Here is a 19,354-nt window from a genome sequence, read left to right as displayed (position 1 = left end):
ATACACATAACACACGCACACTACACACACGTACAAATGGATTTTGTATTGTAGATATGTGGTAGTAGAGAAGTGGCCTGAGGGCACACACTTAATGTGTTTTGAGGGGAGACTCAGGAACACGATGGTGTTCTCCTTTGCTCTACGACCCCCACAAGTGTCACGGGACTCGTCTGAAGGTAACCCATAGAAATGAATGGAAGTATGGAGGTAGTTTTGTGCCAACAAAAATAAGGGGTTAAATATTTCCTGAGCTTTCTTATATCTCCTAGATATAGGACAGACACTTCAAAACCTTATTCCTTATGATTTAAAAAAAAATATCATTTGTAATTTATTAATGTGTTATTCAATGCATTTCTATGGGCTATATTAGTTAAGGCCAAATGTAATATTTTATCAATAATAAAACAATTATATACACCTAAATAAGAGCTCATAGCTTTCACCTGAATTCACCTGGTCAGTCTGTGATGGAAAGAGCAGGTGTTCCTAATGTTTTGTACAATCCATGTAAAGACTCCATGCCATCTCAAATCACTCAAGCAAGCAGCAAAAGCAGCTAAATTAGTTTTAAAAAAGCAAAAAAACAGCACTATATACAGTCAGCCACCAATTGTGCAAGTTCTCCCACTTAAAAAGATGAGAGAGGCTCCAAACTCAACTCGTCGTGTTTGGAGGACAAAGAATGCTGAGTTGCATCCAAAGAACACCATACCTACTGTGAAGCATGGGGGTGGAAACATCATGCTTTGGGGCTGTTTTTCTGCAAAGGGACCAGGACGACTGATCCGTGTAAAGGAAAGAATGAATGGGGCCCTGTATCGTGAGATTTTGAGTGAAAACCTCCTTCCATCAGCAAGGGCATTGAAGATGAAACGTGGCTGGGTCTTTCAGCATGACAATGATCCCAAACACACCGCCCGGGCAACGAAGGAGTGGCTTCGTAAGAAGCATTTCAAGGTCCTGGAGTGGCCTAGCCAGTCTCCAGATCTCAACCCCATAGAAAATCTTTGGAGGGAGTTGAAAGTCCGTGTTTCCCAGCAACAGCCCCAAAACATCACTGCTCTAGAGGAGATCTGCATGGAGGAATGGGCCAAAATACCAGCAACAGTGTGTGAAAACCTTGTGAAGACTTACAGAAAACGTTTGACCTCTGTCATTGCCAACAAAGGGTATATAACAAAGTATTGAGATACTTGTGTTATTGACCAAATACTTATTTTCCACCATAATTTGCAAATAAATTCATAAAAAATCCTACAATGTGATTTTCTGGATTTTTTTTTCTCATTTCGTCTGTCATAGTTGAAGTGTACCTATGATGAAAAATACAAATGTATATTTTCTACATTGTAGAATAATAGTGATATGAAATAAGAAATATTCAGAGGATAAGTTCAGTAGAGTTAACTGCACCTCAGATTGCAGCCCAAATAAATGCTCACAGAGTTCAAGTAACAGACACGTCAACAGCAACTGTTCAGAGGAGACTGCGTGAATCAGACCTTCATGGTCAAATTGCTGCAGAGAAACCACTGCTAAAGGACAGCAATAAGAAGAAGAGACTTGTTTGGGCCAAGAAACACGAGCAATGGGCATTAGACCGGTGGAAATCTGTCCTTTGGTCTGATGAGTCCAAATTTGAGATTTGTGGTTCCAACTGCTGTGTTTTTGTGAGACGCAGAGTAGGTGAATGGATGATCTCCGCATGTGTGGTTCCCACCGTGAAGCATGGAGGAGGTGGTGTGATGGTGTGGGGTTGCTTTGCTGGTGACACTATCTGTGATTTATTTAGAATTCAAGACACACTTAACCAGCATGGCTACCACAGCATTCTGCAGCGATACGCCATCCCATCTGGTTTGCACTTAGTGGGACTATCATTTGTTTTTCAACAGGACAATGACCCAACACACCTCCAGGCTGTGTAAGGGCTATTTGACCAAGAAGGAGAGTGCTGGAGTGCTGCATCAGATGACCTGGCCTTCACAATCAGCCAACTCAACCCAGTTGAAATGGTTTGGGATGAGTTGGACCACAGAGTGAAGGAAAAGCAGCCAACAAGCGCTCAGCATATGTGGGGGAACTCCTTCAAGACGGTTGGGAAAGCATTCCAGGTGAAGCTGGTTCAGAGAATTAGAAGTGTGCAAAGCTGTCATCAAAATATAGTTTGATTTGTTTAACACTTTTTTGGTTACTACATGATGATTCCATATGTGTTATTTCATAGTTTTGATGCTTTCACTATAATTCTACAATGTAGAAAATAGTAAAATACAGAAAACCCTTGAATGAGTAGGTGTGTTCAAACTTTTGACTGGTACTGTATATCATACATACATATATATTTTTTACATTTTACCTTCACTTTCTTAGCTAGAGAATGCAGCTAGCTAGTTCAGCTTACTCAAACACCCAGTTCAAACAGAGAGGGATGCTATGTTAGCTAGCTGGCTATGGCTATCCAACACTGGAACTCTTCCAAGTCAAGGTAAGCTTTTGGTTTTATAAATGTATTGCCTCCCGCCGATGTAACTGCTAAACTGGTTGCTGTACACTGTACTGCATGATTGTAGAGGGTTTACTAGCGGATTAGTTCTAGTAGCTATGTTGACTATGATGTTAATATGGTGAAAAGGATGTAGGCTGTGTGTAGCAGTTAGCGGTTATGGTATGAAAGTTTGGCTTGGAAAGATTTTTTTGCCTGGTCAGACAGCTGTTGTAGACAGCTGTTGCATTGTGAACTGAAGTTCACATGCAAAGAAAAAAGGTGAGAGGAGAGCGTAAATGCGAGAGGAATTATACTGTATATACAACGACCAAAGGTATTGCGGTTTATATGTGGCTGCTAGTTCTGTGTTTGCGTGTGATCAGGGGTGTATTCATTCTGTAGATTCTGTTGAAAAACCTTTCTTAAACGGAAGCAAACGGAATGAAATGGGGATAAACATAACTGAATTTGTTCAAAAGAAACTCTTGTTTGCAACTTTTGGACTAATGATTACACCCTAGATCAGCTAGATGCAGGCAAGAGTGTGCAAGGCGGTATTTAATGTGTCACTGTCTGTCACCTTGATTACTCAAATTTCTCTTGACCTGTGAACCTACGTTGTTTACTTTCATTCGTAGGCTAGCTTGTACCAACCTTATGATGGGTATAGGGAAAATAACTTAGTCGCATCATGTAGTAGCCTAAACCTATCGATGTTACATTGACCTGGGTGAATGGAATATGAAAGACAGTCATCCAATATGCTGTAATCAAAATAAGGCCATGCTCATGAAAAAAATAATAATCGTCCTCCCTCATCTTAAACGGCACCGAAAGAAATCCTCAGTTGAAACCCCCATCTGATCATGGTTCATTTAATATGAGTAGGAGTGTAACAACTCCATCTGATTCACAGGGACCTTGTTCATTTGATGAGCAGGTCCAAAGCCTGGCACAATACCTCAGATACCCTTATGAGTGGTACACCGCAACCCATTATACAGTACCTCAGATAACCCTTATGAGTGGTACACTGCAACCCATTATACAGTACCTCAGATAACCCTTATGAGTGGTACACCGCAACCCATTATACAGTACCTCAGATAACCCTTATGAGTGGTACACCGCAACCCATTATACAGTACCTCAGATAACCCTTATGAGTGGTACACCGCAACCCATTACATAATACCTCAGATAACCCTTATGAGTGGTACACCGCAACCCATTATACAGTACCTCAGATAACCCTTATGAGTGGTACACCGCAACCCATTACACAATACCTCAGATAACCCTTATGAGTGGTACACCGCAACCCATTAGACAGTACCTCAGATAACCCTTATGAGTGGTACACCGCAACCCATTACACAATACCTCAGATAACCCTTATGAGTGGTACACCGCAATCCATTATACAGTACCTCAGATAACCCTTATGAGTGGTACACCGCAACCCATTATACAGTACCTCAGATAACCCTTATGAGTGGTACACTGCAACCCATTACACAATACCTCAGATAACCCTTCATGGGTGGCAGACAAAAACCCGGTACACTATACCTCAGCTAATCCGTCATAGGCGGTAGACTATATCTCAGCCAACCCGTTAAGGGCGATAAACTAAGTAACAAGGCTCAAGAGTCAAATCCTGGTCATTTCATGTTCATGAATGTTGCATTTTACCTAATGAAACCCATTGCGCGTGGTAACTGTAAAAAGTCTACTTTACGTCAGGATACACATTACGGGCTGTAACTGTAGAAACAATGTAGCTTTATTCACGTCAGGGGAATTTAGCAAAACAAGGTCGATTTATTCACATCAGGGGAACCTCCTTGTTATTTCATTTTCGTGTATTGCACTTGATTTCAGTATGAATCACATGATTATGAAGGCATAAATGTATGAAAGAGAGTATTATTTGAAATGTATGTATTGTAGTTCTATCCTTGTGATGTGTTACATCATGTTTTTGTGGACCCCAGTAAGAGCAGTAGCTAATGGAGATGCTAATAAAATACTAAATACCACTGACAGATCTTTTTTTAAACAATGATGATAAAATGTGGGTTTAAAAATGAAGTTTAGTCATTCATTTAATCAGATTTTTTAACATTTTAAACAGGACATGGGCAAGACTCCTCTGGTTATAGGTGCCGGTTTGGAGAAGAGTTTCAGACGGTTTCTATACAGATATCCACACATTTAACAATTTGGATGGATGGACAAGGAGTTACAGATTATAGATATGCCATCAGTAACAGGATTTTCCCCTGAAACAAGTATTCTACAAAAATGTCACCAGTTATTTCCCAGGCACCGCATTGTAGCCTTCTAGAACGCCCATGAGCGACGTCAAATATAGGGCTATAACTATTTGAAGTATCCATTTACCTCTAAGAATTCAAAGCAATTGGTAATTACCTAGTACAGATCTTGGATAGAAAATGCAGGTTCTCCTTCAACTGGTTCTCCTACAACATATCAACTTGCCTTTCTATGTGTCATTTTTGAAAAGGCTAACTCAGATTCATTATATAATGTTAATTAGCATAAGAAGTTCATAGATACTTATGACAAGTCTTGTAATGCATTATGACCCTTTGAACTGCATCATATCTGAATGCCTTCCCAACATTTAATTCACAATCAAATCCTGTACAGGTAGTTTATTTAGAAAAAAGTGCTCCAATGAAAACTGATAAAGGAAACATCTAAATCATCTTTCCCAACAGTCTCTCGCACAGTGAGAAAGCGTGTACATCAAATTTTAACACAGTGATGTTCTTGAAGTCTCAGATACCGAGCTCTGGCTACTGCCAGTGAGACTGTCACAGTTGTGTCCCTCTTGGCACTCATGCTTCAAACAGGAAGGTTCCGGCAGATGACAGAGATGCGGCGATGGCGGGGCACTCTCTGTCCAGAGAAAATAGACTCATCATCTTTAAGGATCTCATGGGTGAACTTATCTGGCCTGGTCCCTGGAAGGATGCATGAAAACAATGTCATCAGTCATTCACCACACAAGCACAATGTGTGAAATGCCAGGAGCTGTACCAAGTGTTTCAGAGTATGAGTGCCGATTTAGGATCAGTTTAGCCTTTAAGATCATAATGAATATATGGACCAGTGTTGGTCAATTCCAACTTAATTTGAAATTCCAATGAATTCACTCATGAAGTAGATAATTTACTGTACGTTGAATTCAATTTGAATGTCAACAACCTTCAAGTTATGGAATTAAATTGGAATTAGACTGTTGGAATTGTGAAAAAAAGTAATCTTTGGAATTTAATTGGAATTCAATATTTGTAAAATTCCCAGTTAATGGAATTAATGTACATAGTATAAAAAAATGGACTGCTTTTTTTTGAATATACTGTTGAAGTCGGAAGTTTACATACCTTAGCCAAATACATTTAAACTCAGTTTTTCACAATTCCTGACATTTAATCCTAGTAAAAATTCCCTGTCTTAGGTCAGTTAGGATCACCACTTTATTTTAAGAATGTGAAACGTCAGAATAAAAAGAGAGAATTATTTATTTTGGCTTTTATTTCCATCATCATATTCCCAGTGGGTCAGAAGTTTACATACACTCAATTAGTATTTGGTAGCATTGCCTTTAAATTGTTTAACTTGGGTCAAACGTTTCGGGTAGCCTTCCACAATAAGTTGGGTGAATTTTGGCCCATTCCTCCTGACAGAGCTGGGGCAACTGAGTCAGATGGCCACTCCAATACCTTGACTTTGTTGTCCTTAAGCCATTTTGCCACAACTTTGGAAGTATGCTTGGGGTCATTGTCCATTTGGAAGACCCATTTGTGACCAAGCTTTAACTTCCTGACTGATGTCTTGAGATGCTGCTTCAATATATCCACATAATTTTCCTACCTCATGATGCCATCTATTTTGTGAAGTGCACCAGTCCCTCCTGCAGCAAAGCACCCCCACAACATGATGCTGCTACCCCGTGCTTGACGATTGGGATGGTGTTCATCGGCTTGCAAGCCTCCCCCTTTTTCCTCCAAACATAACGATGGTCATTATGGCCAAACAGTTCTATTTTTGTATCATCAGACCAGAGGACATTTCTCCAACGAGTACGATCTTTGCCCCCATGTGCAGTTGCAAACCTTAGTCTTGCTTTTTTATAGAGGTTTTGGAGCAGTGGCTTCTTCCTTGCTGAGTGGCTTTCAAGTTATGTCAATATAGGCCTTGTTTCACTATGGATATAGATACTTTTGTATCTCTTTCCTCCAGCATTTTCACAAGGTCCTTTGCTGTTGTTCTGGGATTGATTTGCACTTTTCGCACCAAAGTACGTTCATCTCTAGGAGACAGAACACGTCTGCATGGTCCCATGGTGTTTATACTTGCGTACTATTGTTTGTACAGATGAACGTGGTACCTTCAGGCTTTTGGAAATTTCTCCCAAGGATGAACCAGGCTTGTGGAGGTCTACAAATTGTTTTGGAGGTCTTGGCTGATTTCTTTTGATTTTCCCATGATGTCAGGCAAAGAGGCACTGAGTTTGAAGGTAGGCCTTGAAATGCATCAACAGGTAAACCTCCAATTGACTCAAATGATGTCAATTAGCCTATCAGAAGATTCTAAAGCCATGAGATAATTTTCTGCAATTTTCTAAGCTGTTTAAAGGCACAGTCAACTTAGTGTATGTAAACTTCTGATCCACTGGAATTGTGATACAGTGAATTACAAGTGAAATAATCTGTCCGTAAACAATTGTTGGAAAAATTACTTGTGTCATACACAAAGTAGATGTCCTAACCTACTTGCCAAAACTATAGTTTGTTGACAAGAAATTTGTGGAGTGGGTATGTTTTATTGATTCCAACCTAAGTGTATGTTAACTTCCGACTTCAACTGTAAATCATTTAAACTACTAGGCTACCTGAACAGTGACATGGCCATGGGGAATTTAATGATCTCAAGTCAAATACTTACCTGGAATTTGATATTAAATTAATGGAATACAGAGGGAGAGGGAATTGAAATACTGTAGAATTGAATTTGTGGAATTAACCCCAACACGGACAGGGGAGGACCTGATCCTAGATTAGCACTCCCACTTTGAGATGTTTCATAGTTGAAGCATAAGACCCCAGGTCATCTGACCCGGCGGACCTCTGGGCCCTCATAAGGATAGTTATAGGCTATAGGAGGCGTTCAGTCAGTGTACCAACATGGAGGTAACATAGAACAATTAAGTAAACCACTTCATGTTCTTGTTCTCCACAGGAGATACTGTGGGTTTGTTTAGTGCAGACTCTCATTAGGGTATTTACTCAGTTGCTCTTTCCCATGTCAAATAAATCCATAGAATCGTTTTGAGTAGTAAAAACCTACCGTAGGCCTACCAGGTAGACTACAGTGATTACAGTGTATGCGCAGGTGGTTGTTTGTAAACAATGAAAGACAGAATGTTGCTATGGCAGGTCTTATTGGGTCCTTACCTGAGTATGTAGACAGAGCGACAGGGCAGAAACAAGTTCAGCCATTCAGCGGGTTCATCCTCCCTCACCAAGCGCATCACACTGTCTGACAACAAACTCAGCCCTGCTATAGTGCTGCCACAGAACTGACAGAGGAGAGGAAGGGAAAGAAAGGGTCAGGGAGACAGTGAAAGAGAAAGGCAGGATGTAAGATAAAAAAAAACAGGGGTGAGGGGGGATGAGAGAATGACCGAGTTCCAAACAGCATTGTAAAAGAAATATCACTTTTGCCAAAAAAGTATTCACATTGTGCCCAGTCAATAATCATGCACACAGAACACCATGTTCCAAATGTATCTTGCCTTTCATCTCAGGTTAATATGAGAGCCGTCTACCTACCTTGACACTGTCGATGTGTGGTTTGATGTATCCAGCCTTGTCCAGGTCCAGGACATGCACAGGGCCTAGGAGAGGGCTGCCCTCAGAGAAAGCCACAGCTCGGAGGCGATCCATCACCCCCTCACACACCGCTCCCCACTGAGCACGCTCTGTCTCCCGGTAACCATGAATCGCCTGGTGAGCACAATGTTGAAAGAATGAATGAAAAAATGTAATTAAATGTTGGTAGGGGCCTCAAGGGAGTGATCATTGTCAACAGGGGTGGGATTGTGGAGGGGGACTGGGTTCCAGGAGTGAAATTATTTGGATAATTTACATTGATTTCAAGGATTTTACATAATCAGAGTGATTTTATTTTCCAATTTTCCTCCCTGATTGCTAACAAACACTGTTCTGGGCTTGGTTTCCCAAAAGCATTTTAAGGCTAAGTTCATCGCTAGAACGTTTGTAGGAGCATCATTAAATCTCAGAGCTGTTCCCCAAAACCATCGTCACTAAAGTTGCAATTGAAAACGTGTGTTATTTACCGACTGCCTCAGACCACTCGTAGATCAGCTAAGTGTGTCGTTGGAAGATTTTTCGCCCTTTCGGCGTCAAACATAGAATCAAGCTGTTTATCCGTCTCGCTGTGAACGCCGATTACTTCGGAACCAAGTTGACTACAAATACAAAGTTGCCAATTTCTTTGCAGTTGTTTCAAACAAGCAAAGGATAAAAATATGCTTCAAATAAAAACCGAGATGACTGCATTAATAGGCTACAGTAGGATATAGGCTACAAAGGCCAGTGGAGGCTTCTTAGAGGAGGACCATCCTGCTCAGTGAATTTAATAAAAATACAAATAGTGAAACATTAAAAAAAGTGATCCTTTTTAGATAAACCTATACTAAATATACCCAAGTCACCAAATAATTGATTAAAACCCACTGCTTTACAATGAAGGTCTACAGTAGCCTCAACAACACTCTGTAGGGTAGCACCATGGTGTAGCCAGAGGACAGCTAGTTTCCGTCCTCCTCTGGGTACATTGACTTCAATATAAACCTAGGAGGCTCATGGTTCTCACCCCCGTCCTTAGACTTACACAGTAATTATGACAACTTCCAGAGGACATCCTCCAACCTATCAGAGCACTTGCAGCATGAACTGACATGTTGTCCACCCAATCAAAGGATCAGAGAATGAATCTTGTACTGAAAGCATAAACTCCAGCTAGCTATCACCGCAGTGCATAAAATGTGGTGAGTAGTTGGCTCAAAGAGAGAGAAAGCAACAGTTGAACAGTTTTGAATAAATACATTAGTTTAGCATACTCAAAACACCCAGCTCAGACAGAGAGGGATGCTATGTTAGATAGCTGGCTATGGCTATTCAACACTGTATGATTGTAATGGGTTTACTAACGCGTTAGTTCTCGTAGCTATGTTGACTATGACATTAGCTAATATGGTGAAAATGATGTAGGCTGAGTGTAGCGGTTAGCAGTTATGATATGAAGGTTTGGCTTAAGTTCTTTTGCCTGGTCAGACAGCTGATTTGTGCACTGAAGTCCACAAGGGAAAAGGTGAGAGGAGGAGAAGGTGTAGAAGTGAGAAGGAATTATACAAAAGCAAAGTGATCACGCTGTTTGTATGTGGCTGCGATCAAAGTGAACCGTGATCAGGGGTGTATTCATTAAAACACTTTTCTTAAATGGGAGCAAAAGGAACGGGGATGAACATACCTGAATTTGTCCAAAAACTTCCGGCGCCGACAGAGATGGCCGCCTCGCTTCGCGTTCCTAGGAAACTATGCAGTATTTTGTTTTTTTATGTGTTATTTCTTACATTGGTACCCAAGGTAATCTTAGGTTTCATTACATACAGTCGGGAGGAAGTACTGAATATAAGAGCAACGTCAACTCACCATCATTACAACCAGGAATATGACTCTCCCGAAGCGGATCCTGTGTTTTGCCTTCCACCCAGTACAATGGATCTGATCCCAGCCGGCGACCCTAAACAACGACGCCGTAAAAGGGGCAAACGAAGCGGTCTTCTGGTCAGGCTTCGGAGACGGGCATATTGCGCTCCACTCCCTAGCATACTACTCGCCAATGTCCAGTCTCTTGACAACAAGGTTGATGAAATCCGAGCAAGGGTAACATTCCAGAGAGACATCAGAGACTGTAACGTTCTTTGCTTCACAGAAACATGGCTCACTCGAGAGACACTAACGGAGTCGGTGCAGCCAGCTGGTTTCTTCACGCATCGCGCCGACAGAAACAAACATCTTTCTGGTAAGAAGAGGGGTGGGGGTGTATGCCTTATGATTAACGAGACGTGGTGTGATCATAACAACATACAGGAACTCAAGTCATTCTGTTCACCTGATTTAGAATTCCTCACAATCAAATGTCGACCGCATTATCTACCAAGGGAATTCTCTTCGATTACAATCACAGCAGTATATATTCCCCCCCAAGCAGACACAGATGGCCCTGAACGAACTTTATCTGACTCTATGTAAACTGGAAACCACACACCTTGAGGCTGCATTCATCGTAGCTGGGGATTTTAACAAGGCTAATCTGAAAACAAAACTCCCTAAATTCTATCAGCATATCGATTGTGCAACCAAGGCTGGTAAAGCCTTGGATCATTGTTATACTAACTTCCGCGACGCATATAAGGCCCTCCCCCGCCCTCCTTTCGGAAAAGCTGACCACGACTCCATTTTGTTGCTTCCAGCCTACAAACAGAAACTAAAACAGCAAGCTCCCGCGCTCTGGTCTGTAAAACGCTGGTCCGACCAATCTGATTCCACGCTTCAAGACTGCTTCGATAACGTGGATTGGGATATGTTCCGCATTGCGTCCAACAACAACATTGACGAATACGCTGATTCGGTGAGCGAGTTCATTAGAAAGTGCATTGACGATGTCGTACCCACAGCAACGATTAAAACATTCCCAAACCAGAAACCGTGGATTGATGGCAGCATTCGCGTGAAACTGAAAGCGCGAACCACTGCTTTTAACCAGGGCAAGGTGACCGGAAACATAACCGAATACAAACAGTGTAGCTATTCCCTCTGCAAGGCAATCAAACAAGCTAAGTGCCAGTATAGAGACAAAGTAGAGTCGCAATTCAACAGCTCAGACACAAGAGGTATGTGGCAGGGTCTACAGTCAATCACGGATTACAAAAAGAAAACCAGCCCCGTCGCGGACCAGGATGTCTTGCTCCCAGACAGACTAAATAACTTTTTTGCTCGCTTTGAGGACAATACAGTGCCACTGACACGGCACGCTACCAAAACCTGCGGGCTCTCCTTCACTGCAGCCGAGGTGAGTAAAACATTTAAACGTGTTAACCCTCGCAAGGCTGCAGGCCCAGACGGCATTCCCAGCCGCGTCCTCAGAGCATGCGCAGACCAGCTGGCTGGTGTGTTTAAGGACATATTCAATCAATCCTTATCCCAGTCTGCTGTTCCCACATGCTTCAAGAGGGCCACCATTGTTCCTGTTCCCAAGAAAGCTAAGGTAACTGAGCTAAACGACTACCGCCCCGTAGCACTCACTTCCGTCATCATGAAGTGCTTTGAGAGACTAGTCAAGGACCATATCACCTCCACCCTACCTGACACCCTAGACCCACTCCAATTTGCTTACCGACCCAATAGGTCCACAGACGACGCAATCGCAACCACACTGCACACTGCCCTAACCCATCTGGACAAGAGGAATACCTATGTGAGAATGCTGTTCATCGACTACAGCTCAGCATTTAACACCATAGTACCCTCCAAACTCGTCATCAAGCTCGAGACCCTGGGTCTCGACCCCGCCCTGTGCAACTGGGCGGGAATTGATGGAAATTATGTAAAAATGTATCACTAGCCACTTTAAACAATGCCAGTTTATATAATGTTTACCTACCCTACATTACTCATCTCATATGTATATGTATATACTGTACTCTATATCATCTACTGCATCTTGCCATCTTTATGTAATACATGTATCACTAGCCACTTTAAACTATGCCACTTTATGTTTATATACCCTACATTACTCATCTCATATGTATATACTGTACTCTATACCATCTACTGCATCTTGCCTATGCCGTTCTGTACCATCACTCATTCATATATTTTTATGTACATATTCTTCATCCCTTTACACTTGTGTGTATAAGGTAGTTGTTGTGAAATTGTTAGGTTAGATTACTCGTTGGTTATTACTGCATTGTCGGAACTAGAAGCACAAGCATTTCGCTACACTCGCATTAACATCTGCTAACCATGTGTATGTGACAAATAAAATTTGATTTGAAATAAACATTTGTTTGCAACTGTTGAACTAATGATTACACCCTAGATCAGCTAGATGCAGGCAAGAGTGTGCAAGGCAGAATTGAATGTGTCATTGTCTGTCACCTTGACTACTAAAATTTCTCTTGAGCTGTGCACCTACGTTTTAAACTTTCATTCAGAGAATAGATTGTAGCAACCTCTTGATGGGTATAGGGAAAATCATGTAGTAGTATCATGTAGTAGCCTAAACCTATAGATGTTATATTGAGCTGGGTGAATGGAATATGAATGACAGTCATCTAATATGTTGTAATAGAAATAAGGCGATGCTCATCATAAAAATAATCAACCTCCCTCATAAAACAGCACCTACCACCACTGACATAGGCATAAATATTTTATTCATGTTGAAATCTATTTTATTTTCAGTAAATTGAGTTCTATTTGGCTAATTGTAGGCTACACTGTCTGTTATTTTTGCCTCAATGTCACGTCCTGACCAGAGTTCTTATGTGTTGTGCTTGTTTTAGTGTTGGTCAGGACGTGAGCTGGGTGGGCATTCTATGTTGTGTGTCTAGTTTGTCTGTTTCTGTGTTCAGCCTAATATGGTTCTCAATCAGAGGCAGCTGTCAATCGTTGTCCCTGATTGAGAATCATATATAGGTGGCTTGTTTTGTGTTGGGGATTGGTGGGTGGTTGTTTCCTGTGTCAGTGTTTGTGAAACATGGGACCAGCACTTTACATGTTGGGTTTATATTTTTGTTCAGTGTATTTCATGATGTGTAACAATGATGTGCCAAATCTGTGATTTAGTGCATAAATATTGGGTAAGTATTAGAATAAGCAGCATCAATATTTGCCACCTAGGTGATAATATTGTAATGAAACAGGCAGGGAGCAGGTCTCGAACCCTCGACCTTCTAGCCCGAAGTCCAGCGCGCTATCGACTGTGCCGCAAAAGCATGCTCGTGCGGCAGGGTAAATTTCATTACAAGGTCATTACAATATTTATCTGAAGCTAATCAGTATTGTGGAATAATTCTAAAGTAAAGGTGATATTTGAATGGAGCAAGCTGATTCGAGATCACCGCTAGCTTTTTTTTATCTCAAACATATCAGTATCAACAAACGATCCAACGATGCACTTGGCAAACGTTCTTTCTGCATGGTGTTTTGGGAAACGTATGTTACATCTTCGGCCGATGCATCGTTAAAACACTCATAAGCCTAAATTGCATTGCTATTGGGAAACCGGGAACTGACTGTTCAATCTAAATTAAGATATATTCAACTTGTAATGTATGATGACGATAATTAATAGCCTAACAATTCAAATATGAGACTTTACAGCATCTAGTATAGTATGGATATTTATGTTATTGCTGCCGCTGTTTTTTTCTCTGCATGTTTATCGGTGAAATATAAGACTACAAAGCATTTGCATGATGCCAATAGGGGAATTAATCAAAAGAGCTCCTCCGTACATACTGTAGCAGCCCCTCTGAGTGTCGGCTGGAGCAGAGGACGTGCAGCAGCTTTATCTAACTAACGTTAACGTGAGTGTGAGTTGGGCACTTCTTTGTAGTCAACAAGCAAGGTCTATTTACAACTTACATCGTCCCAGTGGTCGAACTCGTATCGTTTCTTCCTCAGCCCAGGCTCGAGTTCTTTCATGAGAGCACCCTCCTCTTCCTCACTTATGAACTTCCGTCCTCACCTCCACCTGACCGCGAAGGCTCTGGACCAACTCCCCGGTCGAACCGCAGACTAGTTGGTCATCTCTGAACTGCAGGCCGCTGTTCGTAGCAGCTCCGGAGCAACTCGCTGCCGAACTTAGACATGATGTGGGAGTGTACAGAGGCCGTTTATGAATACGTCTGGCAACTGTAATCAGCAGTCTCATGCTTCATTAAATAAAATGATTTATGTAGACTGTCAGATTTGCTAAATTAAGCTATGCTTTGTTGTCTGGTGGCACAGAAGTCAGGTCACGAAGAAGAGCGACATTTTGAAAACGCACTGCATTGTGGGAGTTGTATTGTCGTCACACTTCAATAAAAAAAAAAAAGGCTGCCTAGGACTAAAATAACAAGCTATTAACCTTTTCACTGAAATTACAACAGGATTCTGTGTTATCCATGTCAAATGCATAAATGCTATGTAAATAAGGAATGTATAAGTCTTTTTAAATAAAATAGATTGTCTTACAAGAACGGTACTTACTAAGGCCTAATGCTGTGAGCTCTTTTATTGTCTTTTAGGTGTTGTCTTTTTCTCACTAGGCTATGCCTATGCTATCTTTATAGGTCATGCCAGAGCTATACAGTTAGAGGCTATGAAAATATGTCATTACTTTCCATATCTACATTTGGCTCTGGGTCGTGCTAACTTTGTGAACCATGACCTACGCTCATAAAATCCCAACGTCTCTTACATAGTCGACTTCCTCACCATAGCCTCTCTGTGAACTACTTTCATCTATCTTGCACAATGGGGGTGATGATATGGGTGTGGAGGACTGATTGATATGAGTTGTGGCGTTTAACACTCTACAAGGCTAACTCAGCATAGGTATGTACATGTATGCGGATGTAGCGTGGTTCGTTCTGCGTTGTGTGTTTTCAATTAGGACGCTGCCACAACTGACGGTCTGCTCGTTGAACTCTTTATTTGCCCTGCACACGAAGAGACAACACACACGTTACCCTTGGTGCAGTCACAGCTCTCCGGCACCTTGCTAGCCGAGGGTCAGGCAAAAGAGCGCCAAAAGGAATTAACAGGTGCTGCGTGCACACACTCGCTGCACAACAGCATATACAAGTAAAACTATACAGAACATAATTCTGACAAAATAAAAGACATACCTGCACACGAAGAGACAACACACACGTTACCCTTGGTGCAGTCACAGCTCTCCGGCACCTGCGCGAGCACATGGACACTCACTCAACCACTGTCACAAGTACTCACAAGTTACAACAGATACCCCAGTCAGTGAGCTCTGTGAAACTTGTTAACATAAATTCCTACACTGTCCACACTATAACAAACGTATGGTTGCAAAACAGTACATTGTATAACCTTATGACGGTTTTATATTAAACAGTTTCGGAGCCAAGGACAACATACCTTGCTAGCCGAGGGTCAGGCAAAAGAGAACGATAAAGTGGTATGGGAATACAGATAACCCGCGATGGGCCAAACCAAAATATACAAAACTTTTACAATCACTTGTATGTACAATATTGGTATGAAAAAGTGTTTGTACACCAAATAAAAACATTAGCTATGCAGCTGTAATTAAATAAAAAAAATACACTGAATTATTATTATTATTATCAGATTATTAACATCCCCTCTTGACCTGGCCTATTTGAATTGGTCCTTGTGTGCAATTTGGTGCGTAATCTAGGGGAACAACATCACACTGCTACATTCACCCCCACTGTTTTACACTAGATTATAGGCCCAAAACAAAACACATTACCTCAAAGGTAACAAAGCAAAGAAAGAAAAAAAATTCACACCCACAGGGCGACAGTGTAGTCCCTTAATTCTAGACCCACAAATGGTCGATCAGCTGAAAAGCTATCCCGCGAAGGATTAGGAAAAATAAGGGGTAGCTAATCCCTTATTCAACCGTATACGAAAAATGCCATATACATTTTATGCCGATGGACTACACACAAAGTTACATGAATTGTCAAATATATTAGACAAACCCACAAATCATTCTAAGACATGCTTAGATTCCTACATTCCTACAAAAGAAAAGGTAGGCAATATCCTACCGTCACTGAGAAACCAAGAACTGTTTCATTTCCTGTGTAGACATAGTTTGGATTAGCCTATCCACTGGCTTAATAAGTCTACCTAGTCTAGTCCGAACACCCTCACCCACAAACCTAGCAGGAATGTCACAGACAGCACTAACCCTGCTCAGAGGTCTAACCTCAGGATGGGGAGTACTACAGATCCGCATCTCCGGAGCCAGCACACTTTCAGTTACCGACTCAACACTAGTAGTGTCAGACGACTGATCAGAATCCTGGTAGATTGTCACAGACCACACTGACGAAGCATCTTCAACCAAGGTAACATCATCCACACTGAATGGAGTTTCGCAATCAGAACTCTTGTAGGCTTCGGGGATATCTCTCTGGTCCACTTCTGCTGAGCACACCTCACTTAAGGGGACTTCATACGGTTGTTCCACCTCACTTCCATCAGCCGGGACTTCACCATTCTCTTGGAGTATCCTCCCAGAAGACTCAGGAAGGCCTGCTACCCAGTGGACAGTCCTGGCGTCACTCCCATCCATTTGGCTGGACTTTGCAGACATCTCAGAGATCACGTCACCACTCGATAGAGATCCGTGACCCTCAGGTTCCTCCCACGAAGGTAAAGGCAGAAAGTTGACTGGCATAATCAGGTTCCTATGCACAGTTTTGATGCGTCCAGTGGTAGGGTGTTGGATACGATATGTGTTCAGTGAGCTGTTCTTTGCAACCACTATGTACACCACACTCTCCCAGCGATCAGCCAGTTTCTTCTTGCCCCTCTCCCCCTTGTTAGCAAGTAGAACTCTATCTCCCTTCTGCACCGAGTGACCCTTAGACCGTCTGTTGTAGACCTCGGCTTGTCTCTTTTGTTGCTTACTGGCATGCTGCTGGGCCAATGTCATGGCCTCTCTCAGATCCTCACCCAGAGACTGGACATACTTATCCACATCTACTGTGTCCCCATCCAACAGCACACTTTCAAACATAACATCTACCGGCAACCTAGGGGTGCGTCCGAACATCAAGAAGAAGGGTGGAAACCCAGTAGTCTCATGAACAGTGCAGTTATAGGAGAATGTCAATGTGTTCAACATCTGAGGCCATTTAGCCTTAGACCTAGCTGGCAGAGCTCTAATCATCCCACCCAGTGTGCGATTCAGACGTTCTGCTTGACCGTTACCCATGGGATGATAAGGTGTGGTGTGGGACTTTTCAACACCAGATAACTGAAGTAATTCTGCAATAAGTAAACTCTCAAAGTTAGCACCCCTGTCAGAATGGATGCAACCAGCGAACCCATAAATGCAGAAGAAATTGTTCCAGAGAACACGAGCAACAGTCTTAGCAGACTGGTTTGGACATGGATACGCACAGGCCAGCTTAGTAAAGTGATCAGTCACTACTAACACATCAATAGACTTGTTGTTTGAATCTTCGGCAGTCCAGAAATCAATACACACAAGTTCTAAAGGTGCCGTTGTCACAATGGAGACAAGTGGAGCTCTTGCTTCAGGCTCAGGTGCTTTACTCAACACACATCTCTTACAGTGGGCCACGTATTCCTTGACATCCTTCTCCATAGATTCCCAGTAAAACCGCTGTCTCGTGAGCCACAATGTGCGCTGCTGACCCTGATGACCAGCATCATCATGAACTCCCTTCAACACAAGGCCTCTCAAAGACACAGGTACAACATACTGGAATATTTTCTTCTTACTCACTGGGTGTTTTGAGACACGATACAGAATCCCTAACCGCGTGGTGAGTTTCCCCCACTGTCTTAGAGTATAAACTGTTTCTTTAGCTTCAAAGACTCGCTCTCTCCTAGATGGGCGCCGGCCTCTATCTACAAAGAACATTACTCTGCTGATGATAGGATCCAGTGACTGGTTATCATACAGCTCCTTGTGTGTAAGGACAGGTAAAGGGCTCTGACCCATGGACATCAACTTCTCAAGGTGCTGCACATGTGAAACGGCCCTCACTGTGGCACCATCATCCCATCGGCGATGGGCCTGGAGGACAGCAGACACCTCTTCACAGGAAACCAACCCACTGACATCGTCTCCAGCTCTACTCAACTCACTCCCAGGAGCCATAGACGTTCCACAGCCAGCCTCGGGCTGCTCACAGGAGAGACGGAACATGTCTTGTACATCATCCAGTCGAAGACCTCTGGCTTCCTCCAGCAGGACATCATATGGAATTCTTGTCAGTCGGTGCAGAACTTTGGAGCGGACAAATGGCTCTCTGCTCAAAGCATCAGCAACGACATTCTTGGGCCCTGGTATGTACTGGATATCAAAATCAAAAGGTGCCAGCTTTGCAACCCATCTCTGCTCACATGCATCAAGTCTCGGCTTTGTAAGAATATATTTGAGTGGATTGTTGTCGGTCCACACCGTAAACTTATGCCCTCGCAGCCAATGGCTGAACTTATCATGAATGGCCCATTTCATGGCTAGAAATTCCAGCCGGTGAGCAGGATACTTGGATTGTGCATGATTAAGAGATTTACTAGCAAAAGCTATTGGCCTGGCTATGGCCTTCCCATCTTGCACTTGGGATAGCACAGCTCCCAAACCACTAGTAGATGCATCAACAGAAAGCAAAAATGGCTGAGAAAAATCTGGATGAGCCAGCAGTGCCTGGTCAACTAGTGCTGCTTTCAAAGCTTCAAAAGCGAGTTGACATTCGGCAGTCCAGTCTGCAGCAGTGAGCCTGCGAGAGGGACCAGGCCTCTTTCTGCCCTTGCCTCTCCTAGGCTTCTTCTGACCTGTAGTCAGCTGAAACAATGGCCTAGCAACCATGGAACAATTCTCAATGTAGTGTTGATAGTATACTACCATACCAAGGAAAGAACGGATTTTGCTAGGAGACGGAGTGACACCATCAGCTTCCATCATCTCACT

The 19,354-nt window shown here is 42.5% G+C and overlaps 1 pseudogene; it reads right to left on the bottom strand.

Moving 5' to 3' along the window:
- Positions 1 to 4,258: 4,258 nt before the first annotated feature.
- On the bottom strand, positions 4,259 to 14,675 carry LOC120035340 (annotated as a pseudogene).
- Between the last annotated feature and the right edge of the window lie 4,679 nt (positions 14,676 to 19,354).

Source organism: Salvelinus namaycush, unplaced genomic scaffold (genome assembly GCF_016432855.1).
Source record: "Salvelinus namaycush isolate Seneca unplaced genomic scaffold, SaNama_1.0 Scaffold1030, whole genome shotgun sequence".
Lineage (NCBI taxonomy): Eukaryota > Metazoa > Chordata > Actinopteri > Salmoniformes > Salmonidae > Salvelinus > Salvelinus namaycush.
Note: the sequence above shows the minus strand (reverse complement) of the source record. Positions and strands in the feature narration are given on the sequence as shown.